The sequence below is a fragment of the Oncorhynchus tshawytscha genome, unplaced genomic scaffold (assembly GCF_018296145.1).
Source record: "Oncorhynchus tshawytscha isolate Ot180627B unplaced genomic scaffold, Otsh_v2.0 Un_contig_11232_pilon_pilon, whole genome shotgun sequence".
Lineage (NCBI taxonomy): Eukaryota > Metazoa > Chordata > Actinopteri > Salmoniformes > Salmonidae > Oncorhynchus > Oncorhynchus tshawytscha.
Genome location: NW_024608227.1, coordinates 9872 through 33420, shown reverse-complemented (window position 1 = coordinate 33420; position 23549 = coordinate 9872). Strand labels below are relative to the sequence as shown.

The following is a 23549-nucleotide window of genomic DNA, read 5'->3' as shown; positions in this document are numbered from 1 at the left end:
AAGGACAAAAAGAAAAACCAGAACAAGCAATGTCAGAGTCCGGGATATAAATACGTGGTGTGTGGAGAGCCCTGCGGTTGAGGGAGGTGAAATTGTTGGAGTGGTATGCAAATTGTAGTGAGACCAGGCCAAGATAAAGAAAAGCAGTTCGACACATACAACAACAAAGAGTTACACATGGAATAAACAAACATACAGTCAATAATACAGTAGAAAAAAGTCTATATACAGTGTGTGCAAATGAGGTTGGATAAGGGAGGTAAGGCAATAAATAGGCCATGGTGGGGAAGTAATTACAATACAGCAATTAAACACTGGAATGGTAGATGTGCAGAATATGAATGTGCAAGTAGAGATACTGGGGTGCAAAGGAGCAAGATAAATAAATAAATACAGTGTGGGGATGAGGTAGTTGGATGGGCTATTTACAGATGGGCTATGTACAGGTGCAGTGATCTGTGAGCTGCTCTGACAGCTGGTGCTTAAAGCTAGTGAGGGAGATATGAGTCTCCAGCTTCAGTGATTTTTGCAGTTTGTTCCAGTCATTGGTAGCAGAGAACTGGAAGGAAAGGTGGCCAAAGGAGGTGTTGGCTTTGGGGAGGACCAGTGAGATATACCTGCTGGAGCGAGTGCTACGGGTGGGCGTTGTTATCGTGACCAGTGAGCTGAGATAAGGCGGAGCTTACCTAGCATAGACTTATAGATGACCTGGAACCAGTTGGTGTGGCGACGAATATGTAGCGAGGGCCAGCCGACGAGAGTATACATGTCGCAGTGGTGGGTGGTGTAAGGGGCTTTGGTGACAAAACGGATGGCACTGTGATAGACTGCATCCAGTTTGCGGAGTAGAGTATTGGAGGCTATTTTGTAAATGACATTGCCGAAGTTGAGGATCGGTAGGATAGTCAGTTTTACGAGGGTATGTTTGGTGGCTTGAGTGAAGGAGGCTTTGTTTGCGAAATAGGAAGCCGATTCTAGATTTAATTTTGGATTGGAGATGTTTAATATGAGTCTGGAAGGAGAGCTCACAGTCTAGCCAGACACCTAGGTATTTGTAGTTGTCCATATATTCTAAGTCAGAACCGTCCAGAGTGATGTTGGTCGGGCGGGCGGGTGCGGGCAGCGATTGGTTGAAAAGCATGCAGTCGGTTTTACTAGCGTTTGAGAGCAGTTGAAGGCCAGGGAAAGAGTGTTATATATGTTTCCCTTACAAGTCCCAACTCCAACCTCTAAACCTTAATCAACATCCGTTCCAAACCCTCCTTCTGTGTTCCACTGTGTAATAAATACCCTAAACCTGGATTCCTACTTTAATCTCCGTCCCCTCATTGCATTCTGACTAATGGGCCATGGTGGCAGCAGAAATCCTAAACCAGTCAGTTCTATAGAAAACATCCTAATACTGATCATAATCAAGTCCAGTATGTTAGTGCTGAAGTGGAAGAAATACAATTCAGTTATTTCAGGAAGTAAACTGAAATGAAAAATGTTCACAAGGATTGTAAATGAGAAATACTTTTAGTTTGCTTCCTGAATTGACCTGGATTGACCCCAGCCCAGATCTCAATACAGTGCTCACTGCATTGTGAGAAGACCATGGCTGTAAAGTCAGTTGAGGTCTTTGGGGAAAAATGCACAGTTGTCTAGTTGGGTATGACAGCTGTACATATTCCTTTGACACTGATCTAAGGTCAGTTTTATCCCGGAGGGTAACTTCTGCCCAGAGCAAGTTTGGAGCTAAACATGTCCCTCAAATACAAAAACACAGGTCATATATCATGCAAGATCTTTGCACATTAAAATAACTTGAATGTCTGCATGGTGTGAATGTTATATCCACCCACAAACATGGCAAGTAAATATATTGTCTAATAACAGTGGTATTGGTGCCAGAATTAGGCTGTGTTGGCAGATATACCAAACAATAAACCTTGGCTGCAGTGAAGATGAGATCACAGTCCAAGAAATGAAAATGCCTTGATGGGATCCTTCCAGATGGTCACCCTGCTCAACTAGTGTATCCAGCAGATATGGGGCTTCTTGTACTGATGTGCTGGGTGGACACGGACCCTGAACAAACAGGGTGTATTCAGTGAGGTGAAATGTTCTGAACATTGCTGATAGAAATGTATTAAATAGAGCTGACATAATTCCTTGTTCTATCTGACAGACAGTCATATCTGTTCTTCACAATACATTTCTATCTGAATGTTCCGTAAGGATTCACCCTATTAAAGATTAATTTGGCTGCACCATATTAGACACAAATAACATTGAAACAATCATTTGAATGCAAAAGGTAAACTTATTAAACATATTGTAAATGTAACGGAATGACGTTAACTATTCATCTTATATCAGTTTTACTGAAGCCAGTTCAGCTGCTAAGCGGTTAACTTTAAAGTGTAATTAAAGTTTGAGGCAGTTATATGTGCTTCTACACCTGCATTGCTTGCTGTTTGGGGTTTTAGGCTGGGTTTCTGTACAGCACTTTGAGATATCAGCTGATGTACGAAGGGCTATATAAATACATTTGATTTGATTTGATTTATATCGCTGTCAGCAATATGAGTGGATAAGATGATTGAAATACTGTACTGGTGTTATGTAAGTCATAAGAATTCTACTGGACCGTTTTAGCCAACTGAAATGTGAGACAAATAAAAGCGTCTCGAGAATCTTTTTAATAGATCATACTGTAGATAAATAACACATTAGATTTAACGGTTTTATAAGCTGTTACTGAAAGCCTAAATGTTTCTGTTCTAGATTTAAATATTAATTTAATATGGTTCCACCAGGGTGATAAATCAAAGTGAGCAAAGCACGAGGTAACGACCATCTACATCACAAGCATGAGGTGAGGAGACAGTTCAGATGTGTTTACAAGCTAAACAATATAAATAACAGGTAAACATATATATAAAGTTGTTGATGAGGATTAATGCCACTAAAATGGAACTAAATAAAGTCAGATTAGATTTAATGAAAAGTATTTTAGTTGTAGTGGGGCAACATGGATCTATGAGGTTCTAGAAGCAACATGGACTGTCCATTATAGTATATGAGGTTCAGTAGAAGTAACATGGACTCAGTCCATTACAGTATATGAGGTTCAGTAGTCCATTACAGTATATTACAGGTTCAGTAGAAGTAACATGGACTCAGTCCATTACAGTATATGAGGTTCAGTAGAAGTAACATGGACTCAGTCCATTACAGTATATGAGGTTCAGTAGAAGTAACATGGACTCAGTCCATTACAGTATATGAGGTTCAGTAGAAGTAACATGGACTCAGTCCATTACAGTAAGGTATGAGGTTCAGTACAGTAATGCAACATGGACTCAGTCCATTACAGTATATGAGGTTCATAGAAGTAACATGGACTCAGTCCATTACAGTATATGAGGTTCAGTAGAAGGGACTTCCATTACAGTATATGAGGTTAGTAGAAGCAACATGGACTCAGTCCATTACAGTATATGAGGTTCAGTAGAAGTCATGGACTCAGTCCATTACAGAGGTTCAGTATATGGACTCAGTCCATTACAGTATATGAGGTTCAGTAGAAGTAACATGGACTCAGTCCATTACAGTATATGAGGTTCAGTAGAAGTAACATGGACTCAGTCCATTACAGTATATGAGGTTCAGTAGAAGTAACATGGACTCAGTCCATTACAGTATATGAGGTTCAGTAGAAGTAACATTGGGATGAATTAAACTTTTGATATTGTCATAATTATTAGTAATGACATCTATCATTTACGTAAACTCAGTGAAATTCAATTCAGAGACAAATATGACATTAAAAAGTAATGTCATGGGAGTGTGGTGCTCCTGGAAGTGGGAGGTGCTAGTGAGACACAGACACACAGAGGTCTCTCATCCAATTCATGTCCTTTCCCAGAGTGGTCCATAATTAACTTTTGCCTGGTTGGCACTTCCAACCAGATATAAGGAGGCTGAGGCCCCAGCATCCATAAGTCAGATACCTTCTTCCTCTGTGGTAAGACCTCTCCACCTCCTTAGATTTATATATTTGTCTCATCTTTCTACTCAGCATCTGAGACAGCGGCTAACTGCACTGTTTGAATTGACTTCTGCATGTCTCTTGTAAGATTTGACAATATGCAATCAAGTGTAATCCAGTAAAAAGGGCTTTATAAATACTTAATATTTAATTAATTGATTGAGTGCCATTGGTTTAAAAAAAAGAAAGTTTTTAATGAGTTTTTCTTTCTTCGTGGTATTGGTTTAATAAGTAAAAAATAAATTCAAATGACATCATATTTTTTACCTTATTAAATCTGTGACTTCCATTTTCGGTCAAAAGTGGTGCTCCTGCACTTATTTGTAAAATTGTTCTAGAATGTAACTGGGTTTTCAGGGGTATTTATTTGAATTCTTGACAGAACGTGTAGTAAAGTGAGTTGCCAATAGAAAAATGAAGGTTATCAGTTCCACCTGTAGTTGAATTTGACATGTAATGATTGAGTTAAATGTTTTCTAGCCCTTTAGGGGATTAATGATAAAGGCTTTAGACTTGTGCGTTTTTACAACACATTATGTTTCACAGGGTCCTCTAAGAAGTACACATTCATCTGTAGGAGGGGAAAATAAGGTGAGACACGGTTTGACTCTTCACTTAAAAAGTGATGAGAATATTCTGAGATACCGCTCACCTAACTCTGTTGACTGGGGAGGAAGCACCACAGAGTCAATCATGTTTCTTGTTTCATCTCTTTCCTAGTTATCCGTCACCATGAGTACGGACGCTGAGATGCAAATCTACGGCAAGGCTGCCATATACCTCCGTAAGCCTGAGAGGGAAAGGATTGAGGCACAAACCGCACCCTTTGATTCAAAGAACTCCTGCTATGTGACAGACAAGGCGGAGCTGTACCTTAAGGGTCTGGTCACTGCCAGGGCCGACGGGAAGTGTACTGTAACAGTCACGAAACCTGACGGCACTAAGGAGGTAAGTCTGATCTGAAAAGTATTCAAGTTCAAGTTTGTGTAATTACTCTGTTTTATGAAAAATCATCAAAATGATCAAAACAATGTCTATAGGCAATTAGAAATCACTAACAAAAAAAAAAATATATAAAGAAGCATTTCATTTTTTTTGTAGACATTATATAACCTTCAAACACATCATGTTTAAAGCTGCTATTTAAAATTGGCATGGAATGTTTGATATTTACAAGTCAAGAATCTCCAGATATGTGTCAGTGGGTGATAACAAAGTAGTTGGATTAAATGTGGATATACAATTTTTTAAAGACTAAACTTTTAAAAGCATTCAGTCATGTCCAATTTGATCTGTGTGTAATCTAGATTTCTGACTGTTTCAGGAAGGAAAAGAGTTCAAAGATGCAGACATCTATGAGATGAACCCCCCTAAGTACGACAAGATTGAGGACATGGCCATGATGACCTACCTGAATGAAGCCTCTGTGTTGTATAACCTCAAAGAGCGTTATGCAGCATGGATGATCTATGTAAGAAACCTGCACATACAAGCACACACCTACATGAACATAATAAATATACACATACAGTACTACACATAAATGAACGGTAGAAACCAAAACATATCAACACAGTAAACCCACATCAGTTTACCAAAGTACCCCCACATTCACACATAAATCCAGGTAAATGTCAATCTGACTTGGTAATCTCCTAAATTAATTATGCTTTCATCCAGACCTACTCGGGGCTCTTCTGTGCCACGGTGAACCCCTACAAGTGGCTCCCTGTGTACGACGCAGAGGTTGTCAACGCCTACAGAGGGAAGAAGAGAGTGGAGGCTCCACCCCATATCTTCTCTGTCTCTGACAATGCCTTTCAGTTCATGATGATTGGTACGAGCTCTCATGGATGGATACATGGTTGGATGGATCATGATTTATGATTGGATGGATGAAGGGCTTAGAGGGATGGAAAACCCCAAACAGAAGAATGGAGATGTAGGGAGGCTAGAGGGGAACCAGGCTCTGAGGGGGGATGGGGTGGATGGAGGGCCATGATCGGATGTTCATGGAGGGTGCAACAGGAGCACCTCAGGAGTAAATGAGATGGAGGGAGGGAGGGAGGGAGGGATTGGATGGTTGGTTGGTTGATTGGATGGATAGTTGGATGAATGTCCATTAAGTGCTCATGGATAGATGAACGGATGCATCAATGGAAATTGAAATATGCTTCAGAGAGGTATCTACTATTTTCTAGTCTAGGTAATAACAGTTTGCTGGGAATATCTGATTTCACTACCCTTGAATGGAAAATGTTCCAAATTGAAATTTGTGATGATTTTGGTTCCAGATAAGGAGAACCAGTCCGTCCTGATTACGTAAGTTGTTTACTAAAATGTCACTTGAGAAAGTGTTTCTATTGTAATAAGTTGGGTCACTTGGTGTGATGAAATACATGACATTATGAATTGATTAGAGCATCAAGTTATGTGTAATAACGAGTCAATGAGAATGATTATTTGTTAAAGACTTATGTCAGAACACAGGTTAACAGTGTATTTTTCTATGCTATTTCTTAGTGAAAGACAATCTGACACTCAAACATGTAACTAAAACCCCTCTTTCTCTGTCATATAAACCAGCGGAGAATCCGGTGCAGGAAAGACTGTCAACACCAAGCGTGTCATCCAGTACTTTGCCACCATTGCAGTGTCTGGGGCCAAGAAGGAAGCAGAACCTGGCAAAATGCAGGTAAGTTGTTCTTATGTTTGCCTTTTTAACACATTTCAGTTTGGTTGGCTGTGTAAACTGTTTTTCCTGTGGTGAATCATGTTTCAAGCTATTGAGAAAAACTAACTTTAAGATGTTACCAGTTTTTGAGCAACTTATGTTTGTCTCAATCAGGGGTCTCTTGAGGATCAGATCATTGCAGCTAACCCTCTGCTGGAGTCTTACGGTAATGCCAAGACAGTGAGGAACGACAACTCGTCTCGCTTTGTAAGTATGAAGGGCATACTGTGGAAGATACCTTATATTGGAAAAATGTAATTCAGTAGTCCCCATTCGTTATACAGATGTACAATTTAATTTTGATCACTGATTTGTTGCTGAAAATTCAAACTTGTAATGTATTCGAGGTTCTAAAATTGTAATTTCCATCTTTAAAATTGAATCATAATTCACATTTCCTGTTGCTGCAGGATTATTTTCCCCTGCTGTAGCAAACTGGATCCTACATCAATAACCTACATCTGTATCAATAGATCCAACATCTGTCCAACAAACTGTAACGTTTAAAGGGGTCTATCAAAGTAAATGTTAGATTAATTTGTTGGCCTATTTCTAACCCCCATGCTCTACTACAGGGTAAATTCATCAGGATTCACTTCCAAGCTGGTAAACTGGCTAAAGCTGACATTGAGACCTGTGAGTTAATTTTGATTGTTTCTCAATACTTTCCAAAATGCACACATCATTTTTTTGGGAGATCATTCAATTTAAATGTATCTCATGTTCTCTCTCTTGTTTCTCTCTCTCTTTGTGTCGTTCTCTCTCTCTCTCTCTCAGACCTGCTGGAGAAGTCCAGAGTCTCCTTCCAGTTGCCCGATGAGAGAGGCTACCACATCTTCTTCCAGATGATGACAGGCCACAAACCTGAGCTAGTTGGTACGACAAAGTAGAGGTCCAGAGGAAATTATTTCCACCCCCAATCTATGGAATATATACAAAATATTCATAGTACACACTAATAATACTATTACAATGATTACATCCAAGGTAACAAGGCATCTAGACATGGGTCAGGTCTTTGGGAAATATCTATCAAGTAATACACTGTGATGCACTAGTCTCAGTCTCCTCTTTTGATGCTCCTCTTTTCCATCTTTTGATGCTATTCATTATATACTACATGTATCATTGAGTCCATCTATTGAGTAAAGGAGGGAGAGAGAATGTAAAGTAGGAGAGCAGAATTCTAAGATATTTAACTGACAAGCTGTTCTCCATTGTCCACAGAAATGGCGCTCATCACCACCAACCCCTACGACTTCCCCATGTGCAGTCAGGGACAGATCACTGTGGCCAGCATCAACGACAATGAAGAGTTGGATGCCACAGATGTGAGTCAAACAAAGGGTTAACCAAACTCTAGATATGGAATGGATAGGACCACCATACACACTGAATGTACTGTGAAATTCCAACTTGGTGGCAGCTGGGAATGTTCATGTATGTTTTTGTTTGATACTAAATGCCTTGTTAGTTAGGCATGTACCTCAAAGAACTCTTCATGCCTTCCACAAGAGAGCACCACTAAGTGCCCTCTGGAACTGTGTAAAACAAATGTTGTGCTGCCATCTACTAATGTGTTTGCCAAGCGTAATCATGTGGAACAGAGAAGCCACTCAAATCTATCCATCCCATTTGTTCTGCAGTGAGCAGCACAGAACTGTAGTGTAATTGACCAAACTACAGTTCAGTTCATCTCTGTTGTACTTCCTCTTTAATGCCAGGATGCCATTACCATCCTGGGATTCACTAATGAAGAGAAGGTTGGCATCTATAAGCTGACAGGAGCTGTATTGCACCATGGAAACTTGAAATTCAAGCAGAAGCAGCGTGAGGAGCAGGCCGAGCCAGACGGCACAGAGGGTGAGTCCCACTCATAGATATACAATATGTAAAGCATTAGTCCCATTCCCAGTCCCCAACATAGAAATAGAACACCTAAGACAGACAGTGCCACATGAAAGTCAGCTAGGAGATCATTTTTGGAGAACAAATTCTAACCTCCAAAATGTGGGTGAATCAAAACCTAACCTACAAAGAAGTTAACAAAACTATTTTGTCAGTGTGAAATCAGAAACAAGTGATCTTGTGTCCCTGAGTCTGTTGTTGTTGTTGTTGGTTCTCTCTCCAGTGGCTGATAAAATCGCCTACCTGCTGGGCCTGAACTCAGCTGAGATGTTGAAGGCTCTGTGCTACCCAAGAGTGAAGGTCGGCAACGAGTATGTGACCAAGGGACAGACTGTGCCTCAGGTAAGGCGGCCAAACAAATCTACCATTTTCTGAGCACAGGAATTATTTTGGGGACGAGTGCATTGCTTTTGTTTTTCCCAAGCTTGTATCACCTTATCACTAGACATGGTCAATATCTCATGTATTAATTTGAGGTATTATCATTGCAGGTTAATAACTCAGTCAGTGCTCTGGCTAAGTCCATCTATGAGAGGATGTTCTTGTGGATGGTCATCCGGATCAATGAGATGTTGGACACCAAGAATCCAAGACAGTTCTACATCGGTGTGCTTGACATTGCCGGGTTTGAGATCTTTGATGTGAGTATGAGACCAGAACAAGACAATTAGTTGTGATTGAGATGGATTACAGTCTTGTATGATGAAATGATCCCTTTTAAAATTCCATCAACAGTACAACAGCATGGAGCAGCTGTGCATCAACTTCACCAATGAGAAACTGCAACAGTTTTTCAACCACACCATGTTCGTCCTGGAGCAAGAGGAGTACAAGAAGGAGGGAATCATCTGGGCCTTCATTGACTTCGGCATGGACTTGGCTGCCTGCATTGAGCTTATTGAGAAGGTAAGATGTCTGTGAGGATTATAATGGACCGTAACAGCAAAGCTCATATGGAGCGCTGTGTGAGATATTATCACAGTGGTAGAACATATACAGTATTAAAATCACTGGGGCTGCCAATCGAGTCAAAAAAATCCATATACAACCTGTGTTGTGATAATTGCGTTGTTTGCTCTATAACCTGTTAGTTTATATGCCTTGCCACTGTGATATATAGGCCTAAGACCGAGACAAAAAGAAGACACAGTGGCAGAATAAATTCAACCACATCTTTGTTTCATCACAAAACCGGAGAGCAACATCTGTCTTGTGGAGTCCACAAAGCATAATGAATGTAACAAACAGTTACATGACCTACAACATGGTCAGTCAAGTACATTTTTCTGCCATTTTCGGACCACTAAAGATCTATTGACTTAGAACCACGGAGAGTTACCGCAATTCACAAAGATAACAGGAGCTGCCTCCCTCCACTATTCCAGCGCCATTTCAATTTCAACATTTCAACATCATCAAATCACCTATGCTTAGTCTAATACAGTGAAAACTAAAAGATTCCAAAAACTATTTTAGTCCAATCAACGTAAACTAAATATCATATGGCTGTCCATGGTACTAATTTATGTGGTTGTGTGAGTAAGTAGAAAAACATGTTGACTCACCCTACTTGTAGAGAAACGCCATCAAATCTTTCATGTTGCAGAAAATACATAATTTACAATACCTATCTACCTGGCTAAAACCTTGCTCGCTAATTTAGGATTAGCCAGGTTAACCCATTTTATCTAGCTACATATTGAACTTCCAGAGGAAAAAGAACAACATGGTTGGATCAGAATTGAGATTGGCAAGTACAAATAAGTAATGGACAAATCCCTGTCTCTTTCTTTTAGGAAAGGGTTTTAGCTAGGTATCCTCCGGGGACGTTGAGATGCAACAATTTATTTCTGATGTTTGGTTTGATGTGAAGCCAAATCCAAACTGGCTTCACTTGACACGGTTTTCGGTGCACCAGGACCATTCACAGATTAGCTCACTCAGTTTAGCTCAACTCTGATTCGCTGTAATTGTACACTAAAAAAATATCAAGGGAGGCCAAATGATCACTGGCTTCTCTTGCATTCAATGATACAATATCATACTCTTTTTGACCAGACAGCATCAGATAGAAGGGCTACACATACAGAGACAGAGGGGCGCAGTTTTTCTCACTCGGATGCTTTACCTGGAGTGATACATTCAGCCTCTGGCTAAACGAGACAAAATATACTTTATTTTACATGTTAATTTTGGGGGGAAGCCTGGCTTCCCTTGGCACCCATTAATATACGCCACTGACAAGTTATCTGACTGTTGAGAACTCAATATGTTTCCTATTCTGTGTCCCTAAATTATTATAATCCTATAATAGCATGTTCGCTAAATGAATAAATGTGATCCTAAATGGAAATATCACTAATTTGATATACATCTCTTTTCGTAAAGCCATTGGGCATCTTCTCCATCCTTGAAGAGGAGTGCATGTTCCCCAAGTCTTCAGACACCACCTTCAAGGACAAGCTGTACGCCCAGCATCTTGGCAAAACAAATGCGTTTGAGAAGCCCAAGCCTGCCAAAGGCAAGGCAGAGGCCCACTTCTCCCTGGTGCACTACGCCGGAACTGTGGACTACAACATCACTGGATGGCTGGAGAAGAACAAGGACCCCCTGAACGACTCAGTTTGTCAGCTGTACCAGAAGTCCGCAGTCAAAATTCTGGCTGCCCTGTATCCCCCTCCCCCTCCTGAGGGTAAGACTAGCATCACATCACAATATTTAACTAAATACTAGTTATAACTCAGACCCAAATGTTCTTTAAAGTCTTTCAATGTATGACAATTTCTCAGGGTTTATCACCTGGTTGATTTACTCATACACTTGGTTAATTTAATCATACAATAGATGTTATTTTAAACAATCTCATTGGCAGCATTTGCCTCTAGATAAGTGTGAAGTTAACCAGAGATTCTCTGGTTTATAATTAGTGTGTTTGCTGAAGACAAGACCACTCTAGATTTCTTACATACTCTTATTATTATTCTATTTATTCCACCCGCTCTAGGAAATGTACTTTTCTAGTTATCTTTTACTTTCCCCCATTTTAACAGATAAAGCCAAGAAAGGAGGCAAGAAGAAGGGTGGTTCCATGCAGACTGTGTCCTCCCAGTTCAGGGTGAGCTTTTGAAATGTGTAGATTCAGTCCTTCAAAAGGTGCATTGATTATCATAAATGAGAACATGGTTTGTAACCCCCTTACAGGAGAACTTACATAAGCTGATGACCAACTTGAGGAGCACTCATCCTCACTTTGTGCGCTGCCTGATCCCCAACGAGTCAAAGACTCCAGGTACAAGAAATATTGACTTAAATATGTCATCTTATCAGTACAGTATCAGTAACCTTAACGATTCCAATCTATAACCTGTTTATTAGTATTAAAAGAGACTTGTTTTGTTTTACCAGGTCTGATGGAGAACTTCCTGGTTATCCACCAGCTCAGGTGTAATGGTGTACTGGAGGGTATCAGGATCTGCAGAAAGGGCTTCCCCAGCAGAATCATCTATGCTGACTTCAAGCAAAGGTACACACACACACACACCACATAAAATATCTGCTCCAAGGGTTTTCCCAGGATCAGAATAGGCTTACCTTTTACGAAATATAACCAACCTATTACAACTTGACATGTTAAAAATGTCTCCTCATTCAGGTACAAAGTACTGAATGCCAGTGTCATCCCTGAGGGCCAGTTCATGGACAACAAGAAGGCTTCTGAGAAGCTGCTTGGGTCCATTGATGTGAATCACGAGGATTACAAGTTTGGACACACCAAGGTCAGTCAAAAACCCCCAGTAAAAGCTGACAACAAAACACAACTTCAATAATAATTTAAACCCATACCATATAAAATCTCTCCAGGTGATCTATCCATCCTTTGTTCTTTCTTCTTCATTTAACTAATGGAAAAGGTGGAAAAACATTGTTCTGTTTATTCATCACAAGTATAGAAGAGAAACTAAACTCATTATCATGTGCATTGTGTTAGAGTGGTATGGCTGCAGTTATCTGTATCTGTGTACATTATTAATCTACAACTGTACAATAACTAACAACTTAGAAACAACCTATCCCATGGTTTGTTTGTAACCATTGCAAAGTTAATGTTGTTTAAATCAATCTAGTGGTTTGACCCTTTCTATCTGTCACCATCTGTGGTTCCATTGACCGTGTTAACCTGTGTCTCAGGTGTTCTTCAAAGCCGGTCTGCTGGGTGTCCTGGAGGAGATGAGAGATGAGAAGCTGGCCACTCTGGTCGGCATGGTCCAGGCTCTCAGCCGTGGATTCCTCATGAGGAGAGAGTTCACCAAGATGATGGAGAGGAGGTGAGGAATAGTAGACATCTTGGCAAAGCTTTCTGTCAACCACCTGTATCTAATGCATTATGATTACATACTGTATATGCTGTGAGTTGTTCAGAATGAGAAAGTACATCTTATAATGGTCTACAAAAGCTTTTGGGTTCATTAATTTAGTCCAGAAAGGGATGTAGCCACTAAAGGATTCTAGCTTTATAGTTGCAGTTTGGGATTTGGCTGTTCAATTGTCATTTACATTTGTGGAATTTACCCATTCATTCTTGAAGTATATAAAATGCCTCATGAGCTTAGAACGCACGATCTGTCAGTACTTGCATCTAGAGAGCTGTCTATGAATTTAAGAGGGGTTATATTTCCCAAGCCCCATTCCCCCATTTTGTTGTTCTTCGAGTCACAGAGTGTAGCTTTAACCATGTCACTCACCATGACACTCTATTCTTTCTGTCGACCAGGGAATCAGTTTACGCCATCCAGTACAACATCCGCTCATTCATGAATGTCAAAACCTGGCCATGGATGAAGTTGTATTTCAAGATCAAGCCCCTGCTGCAGAGCGCTGAGACTGAGAAGGAGCTGGCCAACATGAAGGAGAATTATGAGAAGATGACGACAGACCTGGCCAAGGCTCTGGCCACAAAGAAGCAAATGGAGGAGAAGTTGGTGGCCCTGACACAAGAGAAGAACGACCTGGCGCTCCAAGTCGCATCTGTGGGTGAAAAAACAACCTTCATTACTGTCAAATTTACATTCACATGAATACACATACATATGAACACACCTTTCTATTGCCAATATTATATACTTTACATATCTCGTCAATTTCGATTGATTTACTCTGACCTTCAATACACAAAGTGAGGCCTCTGATTTTTTTCCCCTTGTTCTGAAACCAGGAAGGAGAGAGTCTGAACGATGCTGAGGAAAGGTGTGAGGGGCTCATCAAGAGCAAGATCCAGCAGGAGGCCAAACTCAAAGAGACGACCGAGAGGCTGGAGGATGAGGAGGAGATCAATGCTGAGTTGACTGCCAAGAAGAGGAAGCTGGAGGATGAGTGCTCTGAGCTGAAGAAGGACATTGATGACCTGGAGCTCACCCTGGCCAAAGTGGAGAAGGAGAAGCACGCCACTGAAAACAAGGTCTTGTGTTTTACCATAGACAGTCTAACCAAACAATAATCAACTCAAAACATAGCTTAACAGAAATGGAATTCAAGTTGTATTGTGGGTGCAGGAAATATTATGACACAATAGAGGAATTTCAGTTGTGGGGTACTCCCAACATTCATTGCATGTTCTGCTCCCCCTCATTTATGACTTCCATTCAGTACACTGGCATGGTGAACACTGACATCTAGTGTTGAATATATAGTACAGTAATTGTTGATGCAGTGCGAATCTAAATGAAATGAATGCAATATATTAACAAATAAATCTCCCCTTTATGGTGAAGTGACCAAAGACTAATTTTGATGTTGCCGTTTTCAGGTTAAAAACCTGACAGAGGAGATGGCGTCTATGGATGAGAGTGTTGCCAAGCTGACCAAGGAGAAGAAAGCCCTCCAAGAGGCCCACCAGCAGACACTGGATGACCTGCAGGCAGAGGAGGACAAAGTCAACACTCTGACCAAGGCCAAGACCAAGCTGGAACAGCAAGTGGACGACGTGAGTGGAGTTTGACATTTTGGCCATGATAGTATGTAAGATGACATTATCTTCAGTTGTTTAGATTTTAATAATATGTGTTTTTATCTTCTAGCTTGAGGGTTCTCTGGAGCAAGAGAAGAAGCTCCGTATGGACCTTGAGAGATCCAAGAGAAAGCTGGAGGGAGATCTGAAACTGGCCCAGGAGTCCATAATGGACCTGGAGAATGACAAGCAGCAAGCTGATGAGAAAATCAAGAAGTAAACACAAACAAATGACTACAGTATTACCTGCTATAATGGTTGTTCTTGACTAACTATTGTAATTATGAATTAGCATTTACATGTGATTCTTAAAAGCAAAGTGAATGGTATGATTCTCTCCCTTTACACTATCAAACCAAAACTAACTCTGCAATCAACGTGTTTGTGTCTCTTAGGAAGGAGTTTGAGACCACCCAGCTCCTCAGCAAGGTTGAGGATGAGCAGTCTCTGGGAGCTCAGCTGCAGAAGAAGATCAAGGAACTCCAGGTACAGTACAGGATATAAGCTTCAGTACAGAAAAGCAAACACCTGACTCATTTCATGTGAAACATTATTCTGGTAGCAAACATTTTTCCAGGTGGCTTCTAATGGCTGAGTAGGTTGGAAGATGGTGTTTTATTATAATTTTGTGAGTTTCAATTGTATCAACTGTATTGTAGTGTTCATCCCCCTGCTCCTACCCCTGTTCTAGGCCCGTATTGAGGAGCTGGAGGAGGAAATTGAGGCTGAGCGTGCTGCCAGGGCTAAGGTTGAGAAGCAGAGGGCCGATCTCTCCAGGGAACTTGAGGAGATCAGCGAGAGGCTGGAGGAGGCCGGAGGCGCCACTGCTGCTCAGATTGAGATGAACAAGAAGCGTGAGGCTGAGTTCCAGAAGCTGCGTCGTGATCTTGAAGAGTCCACCCTGCAGCATGAGGCCACAGCCGCCGCTCTGCGCAAGAAGCAGGCCGACAGTGTGGCTGAGCTCGGGGAGCAGATCGACAACCTGCAGCGCGTCAAGCAGAAGCTGGAGAAGGAGAAGAGCGAGTACAAGATGGAGATTGATGACCTCTCCAGCAACATGGAGGCCGTCGCCAAGGCTAAGGTGAGTAGTGATGTTTTGATCAAGCAGTGTTGAGGAGGGTCAACTACATTACCATTCAAGTGAACTGAAGTTGACAGGAGTCACATATATAACGTAATGATGGAACATGTTTCACTAACAGGGCAATCTGGAGAAGATGTGCCGTACTCTTGAGGACCAGCTGAGTGAGCTCAAGACTAAGAATGATGAGAATGTTCGCCAGGTCAATGACATCAGCGGACAGAGGGCCAGACTCCTGACAGAAAATGGTACCATCAACAATGAACAACAAGCCAATGCTTTCCTTCAGTAGAACACAACATGTATTAGGGGCTATATCCACATAGTTTCTACTGTACTATTCACCACCTAACATTGCCCTATGATACCTCAGAATCCATTTTAAATCTTAGAGAACAGAGACCCTATTAACAAGATGTTCCTCTGTCCCTGCAGGTGAGTTTGGCCGCCAGCTGGAGGAGAAGGAAGCCCTGGTGTCTCAGCTGACCAGAGGCAAACAGGCCTTCACCCAGCAGGTGGAGGAGCTGAAGAGGGCGATTGAGGAGGAGGTCAAGGTAAGGGACCCAAGATGGAGAGTTTAGAGCCACTTCACATAGAGACTCCTACTGTGACTACCACCCTCAGACCCTCTGTCTCTCCAGACTCCTACCCTCAGAGACTCCTACTGTCTCTCCACCCTCAGAGACTCCTACTCAGAGACTCCTACTGTCTCTCCACCCTCAGACTCCTACAGAGACTCCTACTGTCTCTCCACCCTCAGAGACTCCTACTGTCTCTCCCACCCTCAGAGACTCCTACTGTCTTCCAAGCTGGGCTTGTCTATCCTCACCATAAGAGACTCCTCTGAGACTCAATTAGAAGGCATAATGTTAATGTCTCTCCATCTCAGAGACTGTCCAGATAAAGTGTCACCAAAAAGTTGTTTGAAAAAATGTATCTCACTAAAAAGTAAAACTCTTGGCAGTCTTTCTAGCAACAAACTGCACAGCTCACGTAAACAAGTCCACATCATTTGGCTAAAAAAACGCACTGGCCCACGGTGTTCAGTCTGCCCGCCATGACTGTGACCTCCTGAGGGAGCAGTTTGAGGAGGAGCAGGAGGCCAAGGCAGAGCTGCAACGCGGCATGTCCAAGGCCAACAGTGAGGTGGCTCAGTGGAGGACTAAGTATGAAACTGATGCCATCCAGCGCACAGAGGAGCTGGAGGAGGCCAAGTGAGTCGCACGCAACAGAAAAACTCAGATATGGTGTGGATGGTGAGGGTGGTAGGGGGCTCTGAGAAAATGTTACATCAATATGTATTGTAACATATCTCTCACTCCATAAAACCACCCTCTGTTGTCCAACAGGAAGAAGCTGGCCCAGCGTCTGCAGGATGCTGAGGAGACCATTGAGGCGACCAACTCCAAGTGCGCCTCCCTGGAGAAGACCAAGCAGAGGCTGCAGGGAGAGGTGGAGGACCTCATGATTGATGTTGAGAGAGCCAACGCATTGGCCGCCAACCTCGACAAGAAGCAGAGGAACTTTGACAAGGTGAAAATGAATAAACCTATATTTTTTTATCAATTGTATAATTCTTGCATATTTCTAATTTAAAAACTCTTCATCTATGACTTCTGATGAAAATCCCATGGATTCCCTAGGTTCTGGCAGAGTGGAAGCAGAAGTATGAGGAGGGCCAGGCTGAGCTGGAAGGAGCTCAGAAGGAGGCTCGCTCTATGAGCACTGAACTCTTCAAGATGAAGAACTCCTACGAGGAGGCTCTGGATCATCTGGAGACTCTGAAGAGAGAGAACAAGAACCTGCAACGTGAGCATTTGACAGCAGTTCTATTTGGCATGTTTCATGTTTTGCAAATGGAATTGCTCATTAATTAATTTCACTGTTATTATGATTCAATGTCAACTTCAGTGCATTGATTTGCAAGATCCATGAAGTGCTGTAAAATCTCCCAAGATTCAATGTCTTCTCCTGTGTGCATGTGTGTGCAGAGGAGATCTCTGACCTGACTGAGCAGATCGGAGAGACTGGCAAGAGCATCCATGAGCTGGAGAAGGCCAAGAAGACCGTGGAGACAGAGAAGTCTGAGATCCAGACCGCTCTGGAGGAGGCTGAGGTACAAACTACAGTCCAATGATCCCTGTATTGGAGTTTATTGTAGTCATATATATTCAATTCCTACATCCAAATATACTGAACACAATTGGCCTGACTGCTTCTGTTTGTCCAGGGCACACTGGAGCACGAGGAATCCAAGATTCTGCGTGTGCAGCTGGAGCTGAACCAGATCAAGGGTGAGGTGGACAGGAAGATCGCTGAGAAGGATGAGGAGATGGAGCAGATCAAGAGGAACAGCCAGAGGGTGGTTGACTCCATGCAGAGCACCCTGGACTCTGAGGTCAGGAGCAGGAATGATGCCCTGAGGGTGAAGAAGAAGATGGAGGGAGACCTGAACGAGATGGAGATCCAGCTGAGCCACTCCAACAGGCAGGCCGCCGAGGCCCAGAAACAGCTGAGGAATGTCCAGGGACAGCTCAAGGTAAAGGGACTGGGACATCAGGCTCAAAAACATGAACATGGAGTGGGATTTGTTTTTGAATCTGTGGAAAATAATACAACAGAGGATTTGAATAGAGTGGTTTATGTACTAAAGGTAGCGATACTGGGGAAATTCTTACCAGTGAACATTTCTATCACTGATCGATCCTATCACCTCTACTTCCACAAGTCCTAATGAACGTATGTCATTGTGAACCACAGGATGCCCAATTGCACCTTGATGACGCCGTCCGTGTTGCAGAAGACATGAAGGAGCAGGCAGCCATGGTGGAGCGCAGAAACGGTCTGATGGTGGCTGAAATCGAGGAGCTGAGAGTTGCTCTGGAGCAGACAGAGAGAGGCCGCAAAGTGGCTGAGACTGAGCTGGTAGACGCCAGCGAGCGTGTTGGACTGCTGCACTCCCAGGTATGGGTCAAAAGCCATTTCTAATGAAACTCAACCAAGCATACAGTTTAAACACACCTGTAATTGGACCGTGCTTGCTTTGAGAGTTTAATAATTTCAGCCTTGTAAGTTCTCTTGAGAGTCAAACAAATCGTCTTGTTTCCTCCTTCAGAACACCAGCCTTCTGAACACCAAGAAGAAGCTGGAGACTGACCTGGTGCAGGTGCAGGGAGAGGTGGACGACATCGTCCAGGAGGCCAGGAATGCAGAGGAGAAGGCCAAGAAGGCAATCACTGATGTGAGTCCTTGAATTACATCAACTTGATTTGTCCCCAAGTGCCAATGGTAGCTGGGCTGGTTAAGAACAACAAAGATCTCAGAGGGACGTTATGATTGGTGCCAATTGGTGCATAAATTAAACAAACTACTATTCCAGGCGGCCATGATGGCTGAGGAGCTGAAGAAGGAGCAGGACACCAGTTCTCACCTGGAGAGGATGAAGAAGAACCTGGAGGTCACAGTCAAGGACCTGCAGCACCGCCTGGATGAGGCTGAGAATCTGGCCATGAAGGGAGGCAAGAAGCAGCTCCAGAAACTGGAGTCCAGGGTGAGATACCAGCAGGGTGGATTAGGGTGGATTGAAAGACTGATTGCTGGAAATGTATTTGATCATATAAAAATACACAGGAGCATTTGTCATGACTTTTTCTCTCCTAGATCAGGAGTTCCCAAACTTCTTTGCATCAGGGACCCCTTCATAATATCAGAACACAACTCTTACTTTAGAGTGCGATATAAATAGCATCCACACAGATTTCCTATGACTTCTGCAGTGCATGACTGGACTAATCAAGTCCCTGGGAAATAACATTTTTAAGTCCCCCTTCTTTGCATCAGAGAGAAAATGTTGCCGTTTTGAAGGTCATTTACTGTCACTCTACACATTTGGACAAAGAGAAAATGTTGCAGTTTAAAACTTCAATTACAGTGAATTTAAGTTCATAACAAAACAAATTATATTAATTTTACACTTATTTAGTGGAGTTGATGCAGGACCTTTAAATAAATTAAAATGTATTAATCTAGTTGCTTCATTCAGGCTTAATTGTCTCAGCAGACTTCTTCTAATCTGCCATTTCATTCATAATAATAATAATAATAATAATTCACAATATGTATCAACACAGAATATAATATACATTCATCGGTTTAATGTCATAGTAATAATTTCTCTCTCTATTGTTACGTCTCATTCACTTGCCGTTGCTAGGGAAGCTAGCGTTGCTATGCGGGGCTACCGGCTAGCAGGCTAATGGCTGAATTAGCTTTTAGGCTAGCGGACGTTAATAAGTTCATAAAACCTAAAAACACAACATAACATCTCAACAAACATATGTATATACTCAAGAAACATTGCCGTCTTGAATATAGTGATTTTACACTCGCTTACCTTCAAAATAAAGACATAAAAATGTATTTATGTCGGTGCTTCTGTCTTGCTGTTGGCTCACTTGGCAAACTACTCTCAACTGCCAGAGCGCGAGCTCCATAATAGAAGCAATGTCACAACATTAAAACATGCGAGTGGCGGCCTCTAGTCGCCGTACTGGTACTGCACCATACGTCACAAAACGCATGACTAAATGGTTAAAAGTCATATTTCAAATACAAGAAGAATTGAGTTGTGAGCCTCCCAGACCCGTTGTTTATCTAAGAGTTAATAACATAAATTGTGGATGAATAATATTACATTGTACTGTATTGCACCCTCTCAACTTTTTCCAAAGATCCCTGGCTGTTTAATCTGTTCTTGCTATAAATATACATAAACAAATTGAAATGTAAATTCCACTTTGAGAACCACTGACCTAGATAATGAAAAGTTGTTGTTATTATTACAGACCCCTTCAATAAATGTTTTAAAAGAGTACATAGGAACATATTACAATTGTGCCCCTTGACTGGGTAGAAGACTATACCTCTGTTTTACAATATTTCTAATATTTGTTAATTAAGTCTGATTTCACGACCTCCAACAAATTCCTAAGTTTATTTCTTCCACAAAGGTGCGTGAGCTCGAGACTGAGGTGGAGGCCGAGCAGAGAAGAGGTGTAGACGCAGTCAAGGGAGTCCGCAAGTATGAGCGCAGAGTCAAGGAGCTCACTTACCAGGTAAGAGAAAGTGCATTCTTCACACACTTGACACTAACACAGACAGGTTTGTGTATAAAACTATTGGGGCATTGATTCTTTGATCTTCTCCCACAGACTGAGGAGGATAAGAAGAACGTTAACAGACTTCAGGACCTGGTAGATAAGCTGCAGATGAAAGTGAAGGCCTACAAGAGGCATTCTGAGGAATCGGTGAGTCACAGACTCTGAGAGCATACATTCGAAAATGTAGTTTTTCTCTACAAAACGTAATGTGCATATGGTTTAGTTGAAGTGTTGCTACAGCACACCAGTCAACAATGACAATTAATAGTGCAAGTACATGCTGGAGAAATTATAGGAGATTTTGTGAGTGTCCCCTATTCTGCCAACTTAAAGGGGGGGGTTGGTCTAGTGATCGTGCTGGAGGCAGTGGTTTGATTTGTTCCCGTTCTGCCACTCACTTCCTCTGCTGTATCATCTAGCTCCCTGTATACATTGCTATCCTAAATCTGCTAATTTTTGTTTTTATTTGTTTTTTTTTAAAATAGAATTTAATTTGCTACCTGAAGCTTCAAACTTTAAATGCTGATGTTCTGCTCTCCCTCTCCTTTCCTCACCCAGGAGGAAGCAGCAAACCAGCACATGTCTAAGTTCAGGAAGGTTCAGCATGAGCTGGAGGAGGCTGAGGAGCGTGCTGACATCGCTGAGACTCAGGTCAACAAGCTCAGAGCCAAGACCCGTGACTCTGGAAAGGTACAGAACTGCTGCTAAACCTGTACCTGACTCATGTTCAGATATGACCACATCAACACCACCTATGATTCAGTCTTCTCAGAGGTCAATACAGACTTTTACACTCAACTGTATTGAAGATCCCTAAGAAGAACATTTCAGGAAGGGCTAAACAATCTAATGAGAGTTATTCAGTTGGTACTTCAACATCAAATATCCAAGGAGTACTGAACTAAAGACTTGATCCATAAATATTTAAGTTGGTAGTTCAAATCCATGAAATTACTGATCCATTATATTCTATCTGAGCACTGATCATGTTCATTATTATTACTGATCCATTATATTCTATCCATATATTTATCATGTTCATTATTATTACTGATCCATTATATTCTATCCATATATTTATCATGTTCATTATTATTACTGATCCATTATATTCTATCCATATATTTATCATGTTCATTATTATTACTGATCCATTATATTCTATCCATATATTTATCATGTTCATTATTATTACTGATCCATTATATTCTATCCATATATTTATCATGTTCATTATTATTACTGATCCATTATATTCTATCCATATATTTATCATGTTCATTATTATTACTGATCCATTATATTATTTATTTCTTCTTACAGGGAAAAGAAGTTGCTGAATAAACAAGACCAAAGTATTGAAGATCAAAGTCTTACCATTTTCCTGTGTTGCATAAAATATGATTTTCATGGTGAAATGTTGAGCATTGATTAAAAACATGTGGATCTACATACACTTCCTTTGTGACTGTGGACTTATTACTCAGCAAACAGCTTTTTAAACCATAAATATTGTACTTTAATAACAATCATCTTTATTCAACATCGATTAATTATTGCAATAATGAAACCGTCGACCGGTCGTCCGAAATCGTCGACCGCACACTCCAAGTTGTGTTGCCGAGAGCATAGCTGATAATGAAAAAACAGAGATCTTATATAGGCCCTAAATGCTCAGTCAGTCATTTGTACCGTTCCCATAAGCCACCTTGGTATCTGGTTATCTGCACGGGATGTTATTTAACTTCCAACCCGGTTTAGTTTCCCAGATGCCAGGAAGATGAGACAATGAGGCATTGCTATAAACTCTTCCAGGCTCTCTCTATCTCGGGTCACACACACCACATCTTGTCTATAGAATGCCAGCATTTAGGTGTTTATCACCATTATCAGCTCAAGCAAAACCCATTCCTTAACCAGACGCCCAGACTAACTGCAGGAAGCTAGAGTGGACACCATAAAAACTCAGTATTAGCAGGCCAGTCTTAATCTTAGTTAAATATAGAACTGTTTACTATTAAGATCAAACAAATCAGGTAAGTATGTCATTTTTCCCTGACACTATCCATAACGTAAAAGTTATAGTTTTAACTCTTTACACTAAGTGGAAATGTAGGGATATTCTCAGAACAACCTTCTCAGAAAACAACAAACCAGATTTTTGCATTTGCAGTTTGTCACAGATTATGCAAATATGAATCTGTTGTGGACACACTGCATAAACATAAATGGTGATAGAGCATCTGACCAAATTACTGAAGATGAAAGTTTTAGTTCTGGGTTTTACTGGGGCGGCAGGGTAGCCTAGTGGTTAGAGCGTTGGACTAGTAACCGAAAGGTTGCAAGTTTGAATCCCCGAGCTGACAAGGTACACATCTGTCATTCTGCCCCTGAACAGACAGTTAGCTGTCAGTTAGCCATCACTGAAAATAAGAATATGTTCTTAACTGAGTTGCCTAGTAAAATAAAGGTTAAAAAAAAAAATTATATAAATGAGGAAATAAATCCCACATGTGATGTTGTTTTATCATTAGACAGTTTGCATTTGCAAAGAAGCTTTTCAGCAGATATACACTGCTGTAATGATTTGTGTTTTTATGGTAATAAAATTTCATTTAATTTCTAAG

General features: G+C 41.3%; 1 pseudogene; it reads left to right on the top strand.

Annotated features, from left to right (window-relative positions):
* The first annotated feature begins 3956 nt into the window (after positions 1-3956).
* On the top strand, positions 3957-22378 carry LOC112248076 (annotated as a pseudogene).
* Positions 22379-23549: the final 1171 nt, after the last annotated feature.